The 14552-nt window shown below is 43.7% G+C and overlaps 1 protein-coding gene across 1 annotated transcript in view; it reads left to right on the top strand.

Annotated features, from left to right (window-relative positions):
- Nucleotides 1-3270: 3270 nt before the first annotated feature.
- The window catches only part of LOC109898299 (sodium channel protein type 4 subunit alpha B-like), a 59037-nt gene continuing 47755 nt past the window's right edge, over nucleotides 3271-14552 (top strand). Inside the window, exon 1 of the mRNA XM_020493228.2 lies at nucleotides 3271-3663. The gene's annotated coding sequence lies outside the window, so the exon portion shown is untranslated. The remainder of the gene's footprint in view (nucleotides 3664-14552) is intronic.

The raw sequence follows: 14552 nt of genomic DNA on the forward strand, positions 1-14552 counted from the left end.
AGCTCTCTGCTCTCTTTAAAGGTTGTGTGCGTGTCTGCTTGACCCGCTGGGATGGAAGGTGTGAGAGATCCAGCCATCTGTTTATCCGGCTTGCAGGGTCGGGGTGCACCAGTTGCCGCTCTCTGTGAGTCCCAAAATGGCACCCTATTCCCTATATAGTGCACTACTTTTAGTTCACTATGTAGGGAATAGTGTGCTATTTGAGACTCAGCCTCTGTTTGGCTCCTGGGGTCCTGGCATGTGGGCTCTGTGTCAGATCTGGCCCTCCAGCTGGTTCTGGGATCAGCTCCAGGTAACAGGCCAGTAACGGGGCGGACGTGTCGGGCCATCCCAGGAGACACCAAGCAATGTGATTCACCGTAAATTTCCATAAATCTCCCACCGGGCCCAGCCCCATGCTTCAACCCACCATGGGCCAGCGTTTATCCGGGCGACATGTTTGTTCCATCAGAGTTAATGGATTAAAGTTGGTTAAACCTTTTACTGCAGTGGGCTAAATCAGGGTCATACAGAGTGTTCCTTGGTAGTCTTAAGCAAATCTACTTTGAAACAACAGTATACATCTCACACACATGGTTATGGGTTTAAAACAAGAAGACACCTGTACCATGTCAGATATAGATTTGAAATGTATTAAATGTTGAGTTTGCATCCCAATAGTATACTTTATATACATCCCAGAAGACTGAAATATAACACAACAGTTCGACATAGTTTATTAATTATGAAAAATATGAATAACATTCCACCTATGAGGCCACTAGAGGGCGATCGACTGCAGGAAAGGGATGTATACAATGACTTTTATATGACTTAAATTACTTTCTAAACAAGAAAGAAATATATGCTATGAACAGGAGGTAGGAAATCAGGTTTAAATGTAAAGGCTTAAATCTATTACCTGTAATAGCGAGTCAGAAAATATCTGTATGATTAAGCAATTGGATCTGATGCAACTGAAATTTATAGGGAGAAAAATCTTCTCTCTGCTTTGATAGGAATATTTTCTGAGGGCACTTTACAATGTCACCAGTGAGTTGTGCTATTTTGAGTATGCTCTGTCTGTGCTGTAAGCTGCTCTAACAAGTTTCCCTATTGCAATGATGCAACTTTGAATGAGATTAACACACATGTAGCATAACCAGATTGACTTGTTAGTCATGTTCCTAACTTAAAGCAATAGGCATAATATTTAAAATTGTTTTCTATAAATCTCTGCAATCAGCACCCCTCAGCTAGTAGTGTGACAGCTTCACAATTCCTGTGGACATGTCTGGCTGTATCTAATACATGGGTCTGTATCCAACACGACGCCAGACGGTTACTCTTCGGAACATGATGCCTGCAGCAGCTTTGTGCAACCAGAGAGAGGCAGAGAGTCAGCAGACAGGCACACACACACACACCCACACCCACACGCACACACACACACACACACACACACACACACACACACACACACACACACACACACACACACACACACACACACACACACACACACACACACACAGAGAGAGTCTGTCTTTTCAGGAGCAAGTGTCAATGCAGGAACGCTCCAGGCCTTCTGAGAATATGTGTGCTCATTATGTTACGATATGGCAACATTATCAGATGTGGAGAGATGGTGAGCAGGATTACGTTTCTGCTCAGCTGCTTTATCTGTGGCAGGAGCCGGGGGAAGATTCTGGCACTCTCAAAGATTCTGAGAGAGAGAGAGAGAGAGAGAGAGAGAGAGAGAGAGAGAGAGAATTACATTAAAAGATAGTGAGATGCAGAAAACATTTGACCTTCAAAGACTTTTCAGTTTCAAGATGAGGCACCCTGTTCTGATTCGATGCATGATACATGGGTTATACATGTTATCCATGTGAAGGAATTCATCCAGTCCATTTACAATGCACCCTATTCTCTCATACTAATTGTCTCATTCCTGTTTTTATCCACAAGGAGAATGATAATGGGATGAATACTGGCACAGTACTGACACAGTACACGTTAAGGGCAAATATGGACAGTCATGACCCATTACTAAATGGAATAAAAATGTGTCATTGATGTTTATGTATCTGGACTGCTTTCTTTTATAAGGTCCATTGATGGTTTTGTTCTGTCTTGCTCTTGGGTGACAAACTGGGTATGTTCTCACCCAAATGTTGGTAGATCATATTACTGGAGTTGTACTGACCAAGGGAATAGTTGTTGGTTATTGACAAACCAGAAGGATTTATGTAAGCCAAAGAACATATCCACAAATAGATTCCTTATAAATCAACTCGATCCAAATAAATATTGTGTTTAGATTTCTGGTTTAAGATTATTATGTCATAATTTTTGGATCGCTTGGTGATAATTGCTATGTTACAATGTGACTTTAAATACTATCTGTTTGCACAGAAAAAGACTGAATCTTCAAACTACTCATTTACCATGCTAGCAATATGGAAAAACATGCTTGTGCAATAGACAGAAAAACAAAATATTTAATTAATCAAGACTTTGATGACAATCTGAGTACATTTATAGAGCAACTGTATGTAAATTCATACAGTCAAACATGTGTTTATGCACAATGTGACATGCCGTAATTGATATAATTAGCTACAATTTAAGATGATTATTCAAAATGTGTGCTATACAAAACCTGGGAACTAAAGCTATCCTTCAGATTTAATGACAGCCATCTGAAGCAAGTTCAGAGTGTAAATGTTTATTCATTTAGGCCTGGCTATGGCTCCCACTGTGCACCCAGCCAGGCAGACACACTTCACAACAAGACAGTCGTTCTTTCAGATAGCAACTACGGGGAGATGCCTTTACAAGTGCTCCCTCGTTTGAAGAGTTTTAGTTCTTACACCGTTCTCAAAGTTATATAATGCCTTCTTAAAATGAATAACATTTTATGAAATCTCTATAATATTTGTGTAATGTGGGATGCAGTGATTGACTGCATGTGCTATTTTATATAGGTTAGAGTGCAGGTAGCCTATATGCATGCATGTGTAGGTTATAACATTGCATTAACTCAAGTGCCAGGCACTCAAATTTCCCTTAAATTGTATAACACCATAAAAAAAAAGAGCTTTAGAAAGACTACCACTTGAAAACTGGCATTGACAATCTATCTAGGCCACTCTAGAGGAAAAGCAGAACAGGCCAGTCAGAGTGGTAGGCAGCAGCATATTCCTCGCCTGTAGAGTTTTTTTTTTAAAGTATATTTAAATGACGACCTCAGAAATGGATAGTCTTGAATGTTCTCTTGCATCCCACAACGTTTTGGAAGAGCGGGCTAAAATACTCCTCAAGTCATGACTGCATTACTATTTCACTATTCCTGTAGTAAATGTTGCTGTCATGTCCTCAATTGTATATAAAATTACAAAAATTAACGTTTCGTAGTGCATTAGCCTATCTTTACTAAAGCACGAGAAATGAGCCGCGGTTAAAAAGTGTGAGAAGTTTGGACTAAGTGATGATCCTACCTGAACGAACTCTCGGGTTTCATTCAAGACACACCATGCGTCAGCAACAGCTGTCCTGCAGCGTGGACGGTCTCTGAGAAGGAGGAAAGGTTATCAGCGAAGGCTTGAAAGAAGACTTACCACCGGGTTACTTGGCTTTTGTGGGAATACATTTTTTTGTTGTTGTTGTTGACAGGACAAGGTAAACCAGGTTGGGTAAACAAAAACACCGAGTTGTCCGTAATCTTTTAGCGCCGCGGTGGGGCACTTGAGCGGTTCGTTTGCGTTGGACTTTTTGAAGTCAGTCTGTCAGTTGGGGCTTTGAACTTCACATAATCTTCTTGCTATGTTTACAGTGTGGTGCGATCATGACAACATGGCCGGTGGCTTTACAAGATTGAATTTATTCCTGCCAAGTAAATAATTGAATCACTGACATCTTGAAGTTATTTTTATAGCCTATCTATAGAAACAAGTGTAGTGCCTTGGCTATTGCCGGTTTCCTACATAACCAAGCCTACACCTGTCTCACCCAAGAAAGGCTACAGTCGATTAGTTTACTCGTCTTGTGATCCAGTTCTATGATATCATGATTTAAAGTACTGACACATTGGTAATTTATATTGAAAATGTATATTATTAAGCTTCCTAAAGACGTTAGGAGTCATCCACGGGTCATTACTTTCCCACTGCTTCATAGCCTAACCATGTTGCTGCAGTTGCTGGTTAATTATGGGATATCGTGAACACAAGTTTATAAGCATGGGGTGAAACCATATTGGACTTTACGGAGTATAAGTTTGCTCTGTGATGTAATTTCATAGTCTTCTGATGTATTTCATAGTATTTCAGCTGTCATCAGGAGGTCCTCCCAACACGGTTTTGTACACTGGATATATGGACATTTTTGGTCTGACCCCACTTGCGTGGATATCAACAAAGATTAAGAGTATGATATATCCTTGATCGTGTTTTTTTTCTCTCAACATGCGTCATAGTTGACTGTGTTATCAAAAATACAACACAAGGTTCTCTCTATAAGCCAAATGGCACAACGTTCAGAGGTTTTTGGATTTAGCCAAGAATTTCCAGCAATAGCCTACAATTGCTGGTAATTGCATGAACAAACCATCTTTCTCTGTCAGTTCCGTAAGTCATCCGTTATTTGAGAATCTGTTGCAGTTTCTCTCATTTACCAGGAAGACAAATCTCCCTTTGGATGTAAACATACAGCAACACACACACTCACACTCATGGGGGGGGGACGTCTTAACTTGGATCAAAGTATCGATACCATAACACAAGTACTGTACTGGCTGCTGTGAGATGTGATTTGTAGAAATGGCATGCTCAGCAGGTTAACATGCCATGGACATAGCACAGCGTTTACGCAATAGCCACTGCTGTGACACAGGGGACAACTGTGCATGTCCCTTACAGAAAATGAATTAGGCGTTTACTACTGGTATGTGTGTGAAAAGCATCAAGATTGGCGTCAGTGAATAACCAGAACGTTCCCTTTAGCGTGATGTAGAGCAGGTAATGGTGGAAACGTTGTCTGGCCAGCCGTGCTCAATTTAGAGTGCATCTTAACTTGCATATGGTGAGCGCGTACCGTTTGTTAGGTTTTCACCTTTGTTTTACAGAGTACGTCATAGATGATGGATGAGTGCATGCCACATTGTGATTCGGAACTTCCAGTATAGTATAGATCCCTCAAACTCAACTCTGGACCTCGAAGCCAGTTCCAACTCATTTTTGTCATTGTTCCCCTTCTAATCAGGGACAGATTTAGACTTGGGACGCCAGGTGGGTGCAATTAATTATCAGCAGAAAACTAGCAGGCTCCGGGCCTCATAGGGTATACCCTTGGTATAGATCATCAAAATGGATGTAAAATGTCTACTTCCTTTTCAATCTCCTCTACTTGAATTCAATGACACATCCCAGGCCGGGAGCCTCTATCAAAACAATCAAGGTCTTATCAAATTCACAGGTCAGGAGTCAAAGGACACAGCATAATCCCAATCTGTCTGTCTGTCTGTCTGTCTGTCTGTCTGTCTGTCTGTCTGTCTGTCTGTCTGTCTGTCTGTCTGTCTGTCTGTCTGTCTGTCTGTCTGTCTGTCTGTCTGTCTGTGTGTGTGTGTGTGTGTGTGTGTTCTCAGATTAGAAGGGAGAGGAGTGCACTAAAAGCACAGGACACGGTATCTCATCTCGCTGGAGGATCTCACTGTGTGTGTGTGTGTGGTTGGAGGGGAATTCCCTTTGATAATGATACCATTATATCCTGACAACCCTGTATCCAATCTCTGTCCATCTCAGTGGTGCTATTTGCATCAGGGGAAATGCCTCTCAGCTGGCTTTGTTTGCCGGGCATTCTGTGGTTTGGTTTTGTGTTGCGGCCCACCGTGCTGCCGTGCTGGTGCATCGCATCGGTGTCAGAGGGAGGCACATATTAGACTGTGTTTGTGTGTTAGTGCTGTGCAGTACTTCTGTTACAGGCAGAAGATATGTGTGGGGGTTTGAGTGATTTTGACAGCAATGGCTTAGAGTGATAACAGCAAGTGAAATTGAGAGTGATTCTTTGCCAGTGCAACAGGTTAGAAGAGTTAGATGTGAAAGTTAAGCGTATGGGGCTAGAGTCTGTCTGTCTGTCTGTCTGTCTGTCTGTCTGTCTGTCTGTCTGTCTGTCTGTCTGTCTGTCTGTCTGTCTGTCTGTCTGTCTGTCTGTCTGTCTGTCTGTCTGTCTGTCTCTGTGTGTGTGTGTGTGTGTGTGTGTGTGTGTGTGTGTGTGTGTGTGTGTGTGTGTGTGTGTGTGTGTGTGTGTGTGTGTGTGTGTGCACGAGCGTGTGTGTGTGTGTGCATGCATGAGCGTGTGTGTGTCTGTTCAAAGATGAAAACGCACAAAATGTCTGCGTGTGGTATGAGTGAGTATGACAGTGTCAGAAGTTGGTATGGGTGAGTAAGATCTTCTCAGAAGTCTCTGGTGCTTGGCGGGATGCCCCCACAAACAGGTACATGTGATGGAGAGGAGGAGGTGTTGAGGGGGTTGGGGGGGCCTAGAGGACACCTGCACCTGTCTCCCCCAGCTTGGCTCCTGTCTCACCTGCCCCTCTAGGCCCAGTTATCTTATTTATAGAGATGATGGCTTCATTTCCAGCCACAAGGGGAGGGGGGTGAAGAGATGCTGCATACGTGTGTCTAAGCTTTGACCGCTGCTCCTCCAGCCCTCTATGCCAAACCATGCAAATCGGAGCCTCTGGCGTCCAAGACAGACGGAGGAGGCACGTCTCCGGGGGCCTTGCGCCGCTCCTCGATTGCCCTCATTAGACATGTACAGTAGATCAGGTTGTAACTCTTTTTCTGTATTATTAACTGTCAGCACTGTCCCCTCCGTTGAAGTCACATTGCTGGTGGAGAGGCCTTGGGCCTTGTCCTACGGCCTTGCCTCTTGTGTTGCGCCATCCTCCTGTTCGCCTTCCCTCCAGGGGACGATGTTGGCAAAAACATGTTGTTTTGTCATTTGGCGGCTTTCCTGTTGGAGGTCACTGGCGGAGACAAGAGGATACGTTTTTGGTCAGTTTGTAAGGGAAAACTATTTGGCACTTGTGGAGTCGAGGAGGGCCAAGGGGGACTTTTTTGTTCTCTGTTGAGTGTGGGCTGTGTGTGACATTTAAAGAAGGCCATCTGACTTGTGCTGGTATGGGGTCCTTGGGTTTTGGGGATAACCTGATGTGTTTCTAAGGTTCCTATAGCTGTTGGTCTCTGTTGTGGGATAGAGTAGAAAAGATACTTACGCAATTCGTGCTTTCATGGCAATCCAAACCAATACTGTGCTGGCTTGATTATGTTTTCTTTCACAGTGTCCTTTCCAGCATGGTTCCAGCAACTATGGTAGATGCATAACCAGGCTGGTGCAGTACAGCTTGGTTTGGCTCAGCTCAGTAGTGGGAACAGGGTGTGTCCCCTGGGTGGAGGATGAGGGTCAGAGGGGGTAACGGGAGAGGCAGGCAGGCGCCATGGAGAGTGGCAGATGCCTCATGTACACTTGGACCCAGAGTGTGTGAGAGTTTGTTAGGGAATCAGTTTTCTCTTCTGGTCAGCTCCCCATAGAAAAAGGGGAATCTGAGAATTGGTTTACCAACTGAAGACGAGGTCTAAACCTCACACCTACTGTACCTATTTATGAATGGCTCCTCCTTCAGTATAATGTGCACTACACACACATCATGGCTCTACTTTGCAAACTCAACCATGTGCTATTCTCGTTATTCTTTTTGATGTGTGTATGTTCTGTTTATGACCGTGATACCTGTTTGAGGGTTATGTTATTACACATTTTTACAGGCGTCAGATTTGCTGGAAACGGGCTGGAAAGGCAAATGTGAAAAGATAATGTCTGAACCAGCACAGAACAGTTCAGGTATTATTAAAGAGGCCAGAAGGGACTTAAAATCCCTGGTGGGCAAGGGCTTCGAGAACAGCACGCAGCTGCCTCAGTGTCCTCTGGCCTGGTCGTTCAGCTACATCTAGTCTAGATGAACACATTCTGCTGGGTGAGGAGGCTGAGTGGGGTTGACTAGTGGGTGACAGGGCGTTGAAGAGAGGGACGAGAGGTATGAGATATGGCTCCCCATGAGAGCAGGAGAAAAGAAAGAGAAACTCACAGGCGGGGGAGGGGGGGGGAATCAGGAAACGCCACCCCTGTGCTGTGTACCCTCTGGGGGGAGTACTGCCAGCCAGCCTTGGGGACAGAGAGAAGGAACATAGTTCCCAGTGTTTGTGTCCTTTACAGCCTGGGCCGACACGACACGCTCCCCGGCATGGTGTGTGGCGTCCCTTATCGCAGCGATAAGTGGATTTCTGACATGTCGGTGACGAGTGGCTCCCTGGGAGATGACGGTCCTGCTGTATTTCATATCACGCGGTGGAACAACGGGGACGACATGATCTCATGGAGTTCACATGCGTTATCTGGCGTGGCGAGGGCTTGTGGGTCTGGAGTGGGTGCCATGAGATGACTTGGCGCTTGACAGTTAGGAAGGACAGACAAAAGCTAGGAGAGTGTCTTCTGCATTTGGTCCAATCAAATGTTAACAAAATAACGTTTTCTTGGTATTAAAGGGGTCACGGGGTCAGTCGCTGGCGCTGCTCCTGAGGAAAACATCAAACTTTTTTGGCTGGTGGATGATATTTCTGGACGTGGTTGAAGTTGACCCTCATTTCCGTGCCTCAGAAACATGGATATGTACCCAGTCCTTCCAGAGCGCTTCACCCACTCTCCCCCACCCCTGTCGCTCTTGCGTGTCAGCGCCGGCAGCCTTTAATGTCTACCAAATTATCTTTGCGCAGGAGCCAGAAGCCTAAAGCTGTGTAACTTAGTTTCCGGATAGGAATACCATCACTCTGCATTCCCTGGCTGGCTAGTGTAACACACATCGGGTCTCTGTATCCTCTCTTCCACCCGCTTCTATCCCTCTGGTATGTCTCTTGTCAGAATAGTCCTGTAGACCGCGGCATGTTGACATGCACAACGTATAGAGCACTTCCGTGCTTACTGCTTAGCCCCATGCTTGAGATGAAGTTTATATAATAGCTTAGGCAAACTTCCGTGCTTAGCCCATGCTTGAGATGACGTTTAGACATTTATCTTAAAGGGGTGATATTCAAATTACACATTTACGTACATTTTCTTAGCTTGAAAGTAGTTTATAGGCCACATTGTATGCAGCTAGGGTTGCAAAGGGAGGGTATATTACTGGAAACCGTTGACGTTTACCAGTAAACTACCAACACTATTGCGTTATATAGCAAACGTGCCCACTCTGGACTTGCCACATGTGCTCTAGCCAACAGCTCGCAGATACAGTGCGAGTAGGCTATGTACATTATGAGATTATTATGGATAAAAGCAATATTATTTTTATTTGTCAAATGGCAGCCAAGCGTCCATCGTCATGTCAGCAGAATATGACCCTCGATATTTATTGGAAAGGAGCATTAAGCTCATCACTTTGCACATTCACCACCCTATGAAGCGCATCATAACTTATTTCATCTGTATCCTAATAAACTGCATGGTTTCCCGAGCCGTAGTGGGAGGACCACACAACATATCATCGCGTGACTCTGATGGTTATTATATCAATATTTGCGTATAAAGGTGTTTCCACGCCATTTCTCGCATAATACATTTTACCGACAGAAAAAGATCCCACCTTGTCGAAGGAACAAATGGTCTGTCAGCATTTATAAAATAGTTTCTTAGGCCCCGTCATGACTCTTTTCATGCGTCAGGTAATTCGATCGCATGAAATAGTTGGATGGAAAATTGGTTTCTGTAATCTTGAGTCTATTTGAAGGACTATATGGAGAGTATGCAAGCGTTTGGCTAACGGTGTAAACATCTCCCTTAATTAATTTTATTTATTTAACCTTTATTTAACTAGGCAAGTCAGTTAAGAACAAATTCACCGCAGGAGATTAAAAAAAAATATATATATATATATATTTATATAAATATAGGACAAAACACTCCTCACAACAAGAGAGACACAACACTTCATACAAGTGCATCTCTGGAGTACTGGGCTGACTCAAGCATAAATACCACCCTGTAGAACACAAAGTCTAAGCTCTCTGCAAGGTGCCTGTTCTTCCTGTTATAGCATATGCTGACGGCCCCAGATAACTGATGCTGCCCGGCAGAGACGTTTTTGCACTGTTTGTCTTATTGCCTGTTGCTCGGCTGTTACATACAGTATCAAATGTTATGGTATCAAATAGTGCCCAGTTTGGATGACTTCAGTTTCGTCTACGGCCCCCCACCCCTCCCCCTGGCACTCTGGGCTGCAGGTCACACATTGGGGCCCAGGGCTTTACAACTAAAGGGTAGTTACACATGTTAACAACTCCGCGAAGGAGGCCTCCTGACACAGAAAGGGCTCATAGGGCTCTGGTCAAAAGTAATACTATGTAGTAGGGGTTGGAACCAAAATGATATATATTTTTTGTTTCGATGTTCCGACCAGTAAAAAGAAGTTCTGAACTGGTTCAAACAAAAAAAAAGTTATGGTTTATATCGTTCCTCTCTGTTCCTTTTTAAACTTTTTTGTTTGTTTTACATTTAGCTTGACAATGAATTACTTCGAGCAGCTTGCTATGGAGCTTGCAAGCTATAGATGTTTACATGCTTTGGAAAGAAAGTGCAGGGCGCAGATGCGGCTAAACTTTGGTGGGTGGGAAGAGAGCGAGAGAGGTTGGGAGGTGCAGGTAGCCTACACAATCACACATGCTGGAAAAGATTTTCAGCTGGCAGGCAGACACTGGAATAATGTATCTGAGTGACAGAGTGAGGGTTTTGCATAGGTGCATCGTTGCGGTTTTCGTGGGACTGGGAAAAAATTCACACGATTTACATCAGCACTGCTCGTTCTCAGATGAACAGACGGACAGACAGACAGGCAGGTGGACAGACAGACCTCTTTAAGAAAACGGGATTTGAATTATTTAAAGGTCTGGTTGGGTGCAGAGTGTGTGTTGTAGGCTCCATAGAATGACAGACAGAAAGGAAGACAGACAGACAGACAGAATCAAACAGAGACAGACAGGGTGGCAAGCAGACAGACAGAACCACAGACCGATAGGACTCTTTTAGAAAGCATGTTTGATTTGATTATGTTAAATGTCTTGTTGTTGTGCTGGGTGCTTGCTGTAGACTTCACAGGAGTGAATGATCTGGAAGTGGCCTGTTTCATAGCAGTAGACCAGGACCAGAATGGAGAGTGTAGCCTAATAGTTGTGGGAAACCAGAGGCAGCCATCCATCTCTGCCAGGATAAACGCAAGACAAACTGGGAGCGACATGTTGGAAGGAGGAGGGGAGGATAGAGGGGTTGTCACAGGCCAGGCACATACATTAAGGAGGGAGGGGTTGGCATGTGTGTGTGTTGAAGGAAGCAGTCAAGTGCTAGGAGAGGGGCAGGGGTAAATGGGGGGTGGAGGGGGCTAGAACGTGTAAACAGAGTGGATAGGATTTTAACCCCATGCGAAATAGAATGTGGCAGAGTTCTGAGCTGTCAGAAAGCTCTGAGCCGGAATGCCAACGGCCTGTTTATCGGCACGATGTAAGGCAGGGAGGGAGCGGAGGGCTAGCGGGTGAGGAGCTAGGAATGAGCAGAGTCATCGCCGGTACTGTAACCCGACGCCTTACCATGATTGTCTGTAGCAGCTGGGCAGCCACCATGTAGAGAGGGGTACTGGTAGAAGAACCACGCTCCCCTGAAACCATTTACTTTCCTAGGCCAGCCATGATATGATCCAGGCAGGCCCACTCCATCCTCTAACGTGAGGTCCCTACATTGACCTCAGGGGTAAAAAATCATGCAAATCTGGATAGTCACTCACCCTCATCATGACAACATCCCAACCATTGGTGGTCGGTGCTGTTTAAGATGAGGGAGGAAAGAATTATGTTTTTATGGCCATGGCCTTATTTCTATTACAGCATATTGGATGACTGTCATTCATATTCCATTCACCCAGCTCAATGCTTGAATTTTCCCTTTACCCATCATGAGGTTTCTACAACCTGGCCAACGAATGAAAGTTTACAACATACACTACCGGTCAAACATTTTAGAATACCTACTCATTCAATGATTTTTCTTTATTTTTACTATTTTAACATTGTAGAATAATAGTGAAGACATCAAAACTATGAAATAACACATGGAATCAAGTAGTAGCCAAAAAAGTGTTAAACAAACCAAAATATGTTTTATATTTGAGATTCTTCAAAAACAAGTCTTTGCCTTGATTGACAGCTTTGCACACTCTTGGAATTCTCTCAACCAGCTTCACCTGGAATGCTATTCCAACAGTCTTGAAGGAGTTCCCACATATGCTGAGCACTTGTTGGGTGCCTTTCCTTCACTCTGCGGTCCGACTCATCCCAAACCATCACAATTTGGTTGAGGTCGGGGGATTGAGGAGGCCAGGTCACCTGATGCAGCACTCCATAACTATCCTTCTTGGTCAAATAGCCCATATACAGCCTGTTTGGTCATTGTCCTGTTGAAAAACAAATGATAGTCCCACTAAGCCCAAACCAGATGGGATGGCGTATCACTGCAGAATTCTGTGGTAGCCATGCTGGTTAAGTTAAATTTGAATTTAAAAAAAATCACAGACAGTGTCACCAGCAAAGCACCCCTGCACCATAACACCTCCTCCTCCATGCTTTACGGTGTGAAATAGACATGCTGAGATCATCCATTCACCCATACCTCGTCTCACAAAGACACAGCAGTTGGAACCAAAAATCTCCAATATGGACTCCAGACCAAAGGACACATTTACACAGGTCTAATGTCCATTACTCATGTTTTTTTAGCCCAAGCAAGTCTCTTCTACTTATTGGTGTCCTTTAGTAGTGGTTTCTTTGCTGCCATTTGACCATGAAGGCCTGATTTACACAGCCTCCTCTGAACAGTTGATGTTGAGATGTGTCTGTTACTTGAACTTAGTGAAGCATTTATTTGGGCTGCAATTTCTGTGGCTGGTAACTCTAATGAACTTATCCTCTGCAGCAGAGGTAACTCTGGGTCTTCCTTTCCTGTGGCGGTCCTCATGAGAACCAGTTTTATCATCTCGCTTGATGGTTCTTGCGACTGCACTTGAAGAAACTTTTAAAGTTCTTTAAATGTTCCGTATTGACTGACCTTCATGTCTTAAAGTAATGATGGAATGTCGTTTCTCTTTGCTTATTTGAGCTGTTCTTGCCATAATATGGACTTGGTATTTTACCAAATAGGACTACCTTCTGTATCACCCCCACCTTGTCACAACACAACTGATTGGCTGAAACGCATTAAGAAGGAAAGAAAATCCACAAATGTACTTTTAAGAAGGGACACCTGTTAATTGAAATGCATTCCAGGTGAAGCTGGTTGAGAGAATGCCAAGTGTAAGCAAAGTTGTCATCAAGGCAAAGGCTAGATATTTGATGAACCTCAAATGTAAAATATATTTTGATTTGTTTAGCACTTTTTTGGTTACTACATGATTCCATGTGTGTTATTTCATAGTTTTGAGGTCTTCACTATTATTCTACAATGTAGAAGAAAAACCTTTGAATGAGTAGGTGTTCTAAAACTTTTGACCGGTAGTGTATATATACTATGAAATATAGCTAGCTCTCTATCTCTCTCTCTTTTGCTTCACCTTAATTTTGGAAGAAATGAATTTGTTCAAAACTATTGTCTTTCTCTCTGTTTGAGTCAACTACTCACCACATTTTATGCATTGCAGTACTAGCTAGCTTTATCTTATGCTGTCAGTACTAGACATTCTCTGATCCTTTGATTGGGTGGATAACATGTCAGTTCATCCTGTAAAAGCTCTGATAGGTTGCTGGACGTCCTCCGGGAAGGTTTTAATAATTACTGTGTAAATCGATGGAGGGGGGGGGGGGGGGGGACCATGAGCTCCCTGTTGCAGAGGGACAGAATCTTATTATTGAGGTTTTCTGCAAATACTTGGGGCTTTGGATTTAACCTCACACAATTGTTATCTTCCTAACATGCTTACTGGTAAATAGATTTGGGGAGATAATCAAATGATCAGTCTGTAGTCTAAAGATTATACATGAAACAACTATTAGAATAATGATGTAGAACAAGCTCATCATCCGTCATTATAGCTATGCAAACTGCATAAAATAATTAGCTGACTGATTTAACTCATCGAGGCAATCCCTCATGTCCAATAGTGTTGCAATTCTGATCTCTGATCCTCCTGTGATCCAAAACTGAGCTTGGCGCAGAGCAGGCTTTTACACTGAGCACAGCCCTTGTGTGGATAGAATCACGTACTTGTGAAGTCAATAGGAAGTATTAGGGACAGTCCAAGTAAGGACAAAATCACTGTCCTCGAGTTGTGGACAATATGGGACAGTCTGACAGCTCTCTAATTACTTCTCATACAGTCACCTCGAAGTGCTGCGGTCGTGAACATGTAGTTTCCCTTGAACTAGATAATATTGATATTTTATACACATTTTGTTGCCATGTCCAATAAGTCATGCAGCTGC

Source organism: Oncorhynchus kisutch, linkage group LG10 (genome assembly GCF_002021735.2).
Source record: "Oncorhynchus kisutch isolate 150728-3 linkage group LG10, Okis_V2, whole genome shotgun sequence".
NCBI lineage: Eukaryota > Metazoa > Chordata > Actinopteri > Salmoniformes > Salmonidae > Oncorhynchus > Oncorhynchus kisutch.